The 8337-nt window shown below is 43.9% G+C and overlaps 1 protein-coding gene across 1 annotated transcript in view; it reads left to right on the top strand.

Annotated features, from left to right (window-relative positions):
• LOC132456444 (2-oxoglutarate receptor 1-like) overlaps positions 1-8337 on the top strand; it is a 70765-nt gene that overhangs the window by 6028 nt on the left and 56400 nt on the right. The window lies entirely within an intron of this gene.

Raw genomic sequence — 8337 nt, 5'->3', positions numbered from 1 at the left:
CATCTCTCCCTCTCTCTCCCTTCACCTCTCCCTCTCTCCTTTCATCTCTACCTCTCTCTCCTCCATACCTCTCTCCCCCTTCCATCCCACCCTCTCTCTCCTTTAATCTCTACCTCTCTCTCTCCCACTTCCATCTCTCGCTCTCTCCCTTTCCCTCTCTCTCTCTCTCTCTCCCTTCACCTCTCCCTCTCTCCTTTCATCTCTACCTCTCTCTCCCTCCATCCCGTCTCTCCCCCTTCCATCCCACCCTCTCTCTCCTTTAATCTCTACTCTCTCTCTCCCACTTCCATCTCTCGCTCTCTCCCTTTTCCCTCTCTCTCTCTTCTCCCTCCATCTCTCCTCTCTCTCCCTTCCCCTCTCCCTCTCTCCTTTAATCTCTAACTCTCTTCTCCCTCTATCTCTCCCTCTCTCTCCCTTCCCCTCTCCCTCTCTCGCTCCATCTCTCCCTCTCTCTCCTTCACCTCTCCCTCTCTCCTTTCATCTCTACCTCTCTCTCCCTCCATCCCTCTCTCCCCCTTCCATCCCACCCTCTCTCTCCTTTAATCTCTACCTCTCTCTCTCTCTCTCTCTCTCTCTGTCTCTCTCTCTCTCTGTCTCTCTCTGTCTCTCTCTCTCTCTCTCTCTCTCTCTCTCTCTCTCTCTCTCTCTCTCTCTCTCTCTCCCTCTCTTCACCCCCCCTGACCCTCTCCTTACCAGGATAAAGAAGGAAGAAAGAAAACTGGTGTCTCCGGCTGTCCTTAATCCCCCATGAGGAGTGTTCAGATTAGTGCAAATCCTGTGGATATATCTCCCAGGAACCAACCAAAGACTCACCCTGAAGTCTCTCCCCGCTCTCTACCGCAGACCAGGCCAAGAGGAAGAGAGAGTGAGCGTCGGGGGTTGGTGATGGCTACAATTTACAATGAACTAACGGCTATCATTTTTTTGTCTCAATCAGGTGCTGCTTGTTCGGCAAAGAATCGTTCAATTCAGAGCAATACGATTTGTGCTTTTGAAAACGCATCCTTTTTTCAAATCAGGTTTTTATTAAAAGTTTTGTCTGTGAAATGTCACGATTAATCACGGCTAATTGCAATGAAAAGTAAAAAATGATGTCTGACACAACAGGCCTCTACCACAGAGCTGGGTCGAACACTATTGGTCATTGTGGGTCTGTAGCATGCCTGTGCACTTAATTAACCTCATGAGCTACACCTGTCCTCCCCTTGGGTGTGACACCTCTGAGCTGAAGGCCCAGCGTTTGATATTCCCACTGTACAACCGACTAAAAAACATTCACGATTATCCTAACGCAGTCTTTCCCAAAGACTGGGTTGCGACCCACACGTGGGTCTTAATAGGGTCACCGAATAAATGTATTTATTTACTTTTTATACAGAAATGCAGAAATACTGAAATAGACTGAACGCTGCACCCGATATTCGCGTTGCGCTCTCCTCTTGTACACCAGACTGAATGCAATGCTAAAAGCAAGCAGGCCCACCTATCAAATTAGCAAGGTAAATAGCACATAATGTGCCTAATGACAGACAGGTCTACAATATACCTGATGTTTATACTGTGAATACTGTGAATTACTACATCATACGTTTACTTACTATATGTTACTATTTGTAATTTTTGATTCCCTCTGAATCACCTGTATTTCTCCCCCGGGGGATTAATAAAGTTTCATCTAATCTTATCTTATGTGGTTAATGAATTGATTGTTGACTGTTCAAATTGATTGTTTGATTGACTATTTTATAACAATAGCCGCACATCAACACGAGCCTACCTGCTCGGCATGAGCATTTAAATAACTTTCAACAAGAAGCATGTTTTTGATTGTACTGTACTATTGGGTCGCGATGGTTTATAATTAAAAAAAGTAGGTCCCCAGGAAAAAGTTTGGGAATACCTATCTTAACAGACAGACCGACCAACGGTCCGAGTCTTGTTCTGGACGCGCGTCGTGACCGACCGTGTGTCAGGCGCTGTAGGATCCAGCACTCGGGAGCGAGGTGACGTGACGTTGTTCACAACAACGTGCTGGCTTTAGTTATTGACTAATGAAGTGTGAAAAAACAATACCGCTGCTCCCCGACACCTCGGAGCTCCCCGGAGAAATCAGCTGCTGTTCCTGCTTAGCCACACCTTTGCAGCGCGGCCGGATATTGTTCTATTAAAGTTTTTCCTTGTGTTTCTCACACATTAATCTAGCAAACGGTGGTGACATTAGGAATGCAGCAAATATGATCATTCGTTCAGAGTATTTCAAGAGTTGGTGCCTTAATTGTAGGCACACATTTTGTATGTATATATATAGCCTACAGTATATATATATATATAATATATATATATTCACATATAAACATTTTAACCGGGATATTGACGCAAGTAAAGTCTTTAGAAAATCAAAAGCATTAATCTAGTCTATCAAAGCATTCTTTTTTTTTGGCCAGCGCCTTGCTACAATTACGTGCTTAATGCGGGTAACAGGCTAAGTAGCCCAACACGCTCAGTATCCATACTTGTTTAGATTCTATACATCCTTTGACATGACATTGGAGCCTAGTAAACACTATATGGCATGCCCATAACAACAGTAATTATAATTGTAAATTCTCGTTTAATTTGTTGCTGAATGACAACAGATAACATTAAATAGTCCACACAAAATGTATTTACAGATTTTAATAGTGGCAAAGGGGCTGACGGATCCAATTAAATAGGTGGATTCAAGCCTTGGATATCAGTGCTATATAAAACAAAAATATATGATACATTACAGTGTTAAAAGCTAAAAGTGAGTGGAGGCTGATTACCAGAATTAAGCACTTCCACTGTTTGGCGAACCACCCCTTGCTGTGTTTTAGAGTAACGAGGGCAGTAGTATGGACTGGTCGTCCGCATGCAGAGCGTGGGACTAACCGGGTCACAGGGTTCAGTAGTAGGGGAGGGTAGCTAGCAAGTTTGACAGCCGCGGACAGCCATTTAGCACCTTTAGCCATGAAACGAGTCGCAGCGGGATCCACACTGATTGGGAGTGAACCAATCTAAAACTGTTAAGACTAAGGGCTAAAAATAACTGGATATTAAACCTGGCGTGATGGATGAAATGGGCAGAGGGACGGATGTACAGGAAGAGGAAAGAATTAAAGAATGAATGGACGACAGAAGTTTGTGGTCATTGGTTCCAATTTAACATGGCCGGTTAAAAAGTCTTTCTTGACCTTTCCTTCCCGGTCATTCTTTTACACGAATGACCGGGAAAGCAGGATAGAGTCATAGTTGGTTTGGAGATAGACAGCAGATTATTCATATTATTTGCATATTTAATATGATTCGTGATTGAATTAGGATCCTTTCTTTTCGGACCTGATACAATCAATCCCAAATCCTCAAAGTATATTTTGAAAAGGATTTTGTCTTGGTTTCAGCAAAATGAACAGCAAATAGGCTACCCCAACAACAGCTGCTCCCCGATTTGATTTCAGTGCTTTTAAAAAATTGAGCTTAACCTGAAAGAATAGAAGAGATCATACTAAATCAATTCAGCATTATGGATATTTTAGTTGTCGTCATTGCAATTTTTTCTAAGAACTCGATTATCCTTGATAGAGATCACAATCCCTCTCGATTCAATGAAGGAATGGATTTAAAGGTGGTTTTTAGTTTGCGTTTGGTCTAGAGCAATATTCTAAAGTACTTCTTTCAAAATGTGGATACCTATGATGGTATGAGATTATAAATTGTAATAATGTGGGGCTTAATGATGTCAACATAATAATATGACCAAATCTTGTTGTACATTATGAAATGGAACAAGAAGGAGATTAAATGGTAAACAGCTATATGCCCGAAACATAATCCTACACACACACACAAACACATGTACACACACACACACACACACACACACACACACACACACACACACACACACACACACACACACACACGCACACACACACGCACACACACACACACACACACACACACACACACACACACACACACACACACACACACACACACACACACACACACACACACACACACACACTCACACACACTCAATCACATCGTCCTACTCATTAGATATAGAGTAATAGAAGCAAAGCATCCATGCTAATCTGCCGACACAGGGCTTGTCTGAATGGCTAATGTCAATTTGGGGCTAAGATGCTATCTTGCCCTACATTGTTTTTATTGCTGATATGCTAATAGAGGGCCAATAGCACGTGGGTAAACACAACCCCAAACACATACTCAGTAGCCTCCTGAATGTGTTATTATTAGCTGAGGCTAGGCTAGGCTAGGCTAGGCTTAATTTCCCAACGCCCTTTTAAGGCAGTCTCGGAGGGCTTCACAGGACCCCACATTCAAAGGAAATTGTTTACAGGCGCACGCTGCCTGTAAACCCTCTAACAAACCCTTCGACATGCGAAGATGGCAGAAAAACACAACGAGAGCAGGAAAGATCCTGGAAGAGGAAAACACACAGTAGTCCTCTTTCATTGGTTTCAAGCGCCGCAAAAGCTACTTGAATGTTGGCTTCAGATTCCTATGACTAGTCTGCACTCTGTTTAGCTGTTGTTTGTAGAAACATGGTGCACTTCATTTACTTATCTTGTAGTGGGGCCAATTTGTCAAGTTTTTGTCTAGTTCTCAGACTCGACTCCTCTCTCTTTATCTCTATCCCTCTCACTCGCTCTCTCTCTCTTTTCTCCTTCTATAGCCCTCTCTCTCTCCCTCCATCGCTCCATCTTCACTCTCTATTCCTCTCTCTCTCTCTTCTCTCTCTCTCTTCTCACTCTCTCTCTCTTACTCTCTCTCTCTCTCTCTCTCTCTCTCTCTCTCTCTCTCTCTCTCTCTCTCTCTCTCTCTCTCTCCCTCCTCTGGATTTCTATCTCTCTCTCCTCTTTTTCTCTCTCTCTACTCTGGTTCTATCACTCCCTCCCTCTCTCTCTCTCTCTCTCTCTCTCTCTCTCTCTCTCTCTCTCTCTTTCTCTATCCATCTCTGTCTCTCTCACTCCTCTGCATCTAAAGTTATTCAAGTTTAAATTAAGGTTTGAAGATTTTCAAATCTCAATTACAGTAAACAAAACTATGAGTTGGATTTCATAAGAAATACAAACTCTTTCGCTTAGAGACGTGCATGCCCCGGTTCATCCAAAAGGATTAAACTAAGCTAAGCTTGTGTGTGTGTGTGTGTGTGTATGTGTGTGTGTGTGTGTGTGTGTGTGTGTGTGTGTGTGTGTGTGTGTGTGTGTGTGTGTGTGTGTGTGTGTGTGTGTGTGTGTGTGTGTGTGTGTGTGTGTGTGTGTGTGTGTGTGTGTGTGTGCGTGCGTGTGTGCGTGTGTGTGTGCTGTATGACTGTCAATGAGTATGATGTAAGTATTTCAGAAACACATTTTCATCTCCAGGCATTTCCTTGTAATGACCCAAACCCTTACAGAATCCTCCTCACACTTGGCCAAAGAGATCTACCGCCATGATCAACACTAGCTTAGACACATAGCGCCAACGCTAACGACCTGACAGCTAAGCTAGATGCTAGTTGACCCTGTAATCCATAACCCCCTTCCAACACCACCACCTCACCTCCTCCTCCTCCTGTTCTGGCCAGACTTCTATCATACTCCCAGGCGGGAGCAGATGAAGATTAGCACTCTGACCGGGCTAGCGTATGGCTAGCATGTCGTGCGTGACATGGCACACCTGTCTATAAGAGTGTCAAAACCCCACGGCTTCGGCTAATTGCATCAGTTGGAGTACAAATGACACAGATATTTAACACACTCTCAGTGGTGCATGTGTGTGTGTGTGTGTGTGTGTGTGTGTGTGTGTGTGTGTGTGTATTTGTGTGCGTTTGGCAAAGGATTGAATTACTTGGCCATTACGAAGCAGCTTTCATCCAAAACGACTTACAATGAATACAGAGAACGGTCATTAAGGAGCAGGTAGGTGTTGGACAGTACAGAGACAGGTTGTTAAGGAGCAGGTAGGGGTTAGACAGTACAGAGACAGGTCATTAATTTGCAGGTACGGGTTAGACAGTACAGAGAAAGGTCAGTTCGGAGCTGTTAGGGGTTGGACAGTACAGAGAAAGGTCATTATGGAGCAGTCAGGGGTTAGACAGTTAAGACAAAGGTCATTAAATAGCAAGTAAGGGTAAGAAAGGAGAGAAACAGGTCAGTCAGGGGCAGGTAAGGGTTAAGGCCAATTTCCACCAAAACTGTCAAGGAAGCGGTACGGCAGCGGAGTGGCTGTGTTCCGTACTGCAATCCCCACTGGAAGCGGTCCGGACACGTTCCGGCTGATGGCTCAAGACGTATATAATTATAATATACGAATTGTAAAAGATATTATGATTAGAATGATTCATACAATTTTATTCATGAGTTATAATCAACCCCTACATAATATATATATATCAATATTATAACCCATTAAATACGGTATGATTTCTAGATGTCGTAGCAACATCAGAATAGACAAGGCATCGATGCAGAATTTCATTTCTTCTTTGCCACTGATTAGCTATTGATACCATAGATATACTGTATAATATTACAATACCCTTTTAGTGAATTGCATAGGGGTCGATGTGAGATCATGAATATTCATGAGCAAATGCAAACTGATTGGCTGTAGAAGTGTTCTGAGACATGGCTGCGAACCGGCAACCTTCAAAAATAGAAGAGGCAAGTATCATAAACGAAGTGCCGGTTTGGGGACGGTTCCACGACCGTATCCAGCCAACATTGACTATAATGGTTTCTATTTTCTTCGGCCACCGTTTTACTGCCGTGATGCTTGCATGACGGTTCTGGTGGAAATTTGCCTTGAGACAGTACAGAGACGGGACACTATGGAACAGGTAGTTGTTCGAAAGTTATAGGGGATTATAAGTGTGATCATGTAGGGTTGGAGCTTGGCTTAGGGTTTGTGTTATATCAGTGCAACCTATACCACCAACTGATATGAAGTGCAGGTGAGGTCAATGAGGCTGCATTTGAAATCTCCTAGGCTACACCTTATTCATATATAGTAACTCAAAGGGGTATTGAACCCAAAATATTTTTTATGTTTAAGACAGTCATTTGTCTTGTATGATTAAAAACATAGTAATCGATTCCATTGTATCATTGTATCACACATTGTATCAATGAAATAAATCCCCTATTTAGCGGAAAGAGGGTAAAATCTGTTTTCGTTTTTTTTGATGTTCCCGCCATTCTCCCCAAAACACAAGGTGGTCGTTACATTCTGCTGAGCGCAGGTGGCGTTCTGTTAGTGACGTCAGACTACCTCCGGCGGGGCGGTGTGTATGGACATGTTGAGCTCTGTCTGGGACGCGGTGGACTGCGGTGTCCTGAGAGGAAGTTGTGCTTTGCAAACACTTATTGTATATACCACTACGTCGTGTGTTTGCTTTCAAAAATGGCTCGTGACCATGGTGATAACACGCCGTCCTTCCCAGGACTCTCAGCCTCCAATCATTATTATTTTTTTAATCTTATAGTGTTTGAAATCATGCTGAAACAGGGCTAACTTCCACTCCGATATGATAAGTATGTGAAGCAGAGAGCACTTAGGTCCACTGTGTGATTCTGTCAGCAATGCTGATGCAATTCTGATTTTCAGCAATTAGTAGCCAGAACAGATTCGGGATTAGCGGAGAGAGGAGCAGCAAGCAGGGGGTTTGGTCAGCGGCAGGGTTTATGGGTCCCCTGGGGGTGTCTGAGCATTAGCAAGAGCATGTTCTGCATGCATGTCCGATTTGTATCTGCAATCCTACGTCTATGAATAGCAGTGGAATAGACCCCATGCTAGGGGGACCCTCGAAGATCCTTTCTTGCTCTTAAGCGCGTGTGTGTGTGTGTGTGTGTGTGTGTGTGTGTGTGTGTGTGTGTGTGTGTGTGTGTGTGTGTGTGTGTGTGTGTGTGTGTGTGTGTGTGTGTGTGTGTGTGTGTGTGTGTGTGTGTGTGTGATCTGTGTGTGTGATCCAAGACATATGGATGAATGGACAGATGGACAGATGGACAGATACATGGGATGGAGAGACATCAGGCAGGCAGACAGAGAGACAGACAGACAGACAGACAAACAGACAGACAGACAGACAGACAGACAGACAGACAGACAGACAGACAGACAGACAGACAGACAGACAGACAGACAGACAGACAGACAGACAGACAGACAGACAGACAGACAGACAGAAACAAACACACACACACACACACACACACACACACACACACACACACACACACACACACACACACACACACACACACACACACACACACACACACACACTCGAACACACACACACACACACAC

The sequence above is a fragment of the Gadus macrocephalus genome, chromosome 4 (genome assembly GCF_031168955.1).
Source record: "Gadus macrocephalus chromosome 4, ASM3116895v1".
NCBI classification, from domain to species: Eukaryota; Metazoa; Chordata; class Actinopteri; order Gadiformes; family Gadidae; genus Gadus; species Gadus macrocephalus.
This window is presented reverse-complemented; position numbering and strand designations above follow the sequence as displayed.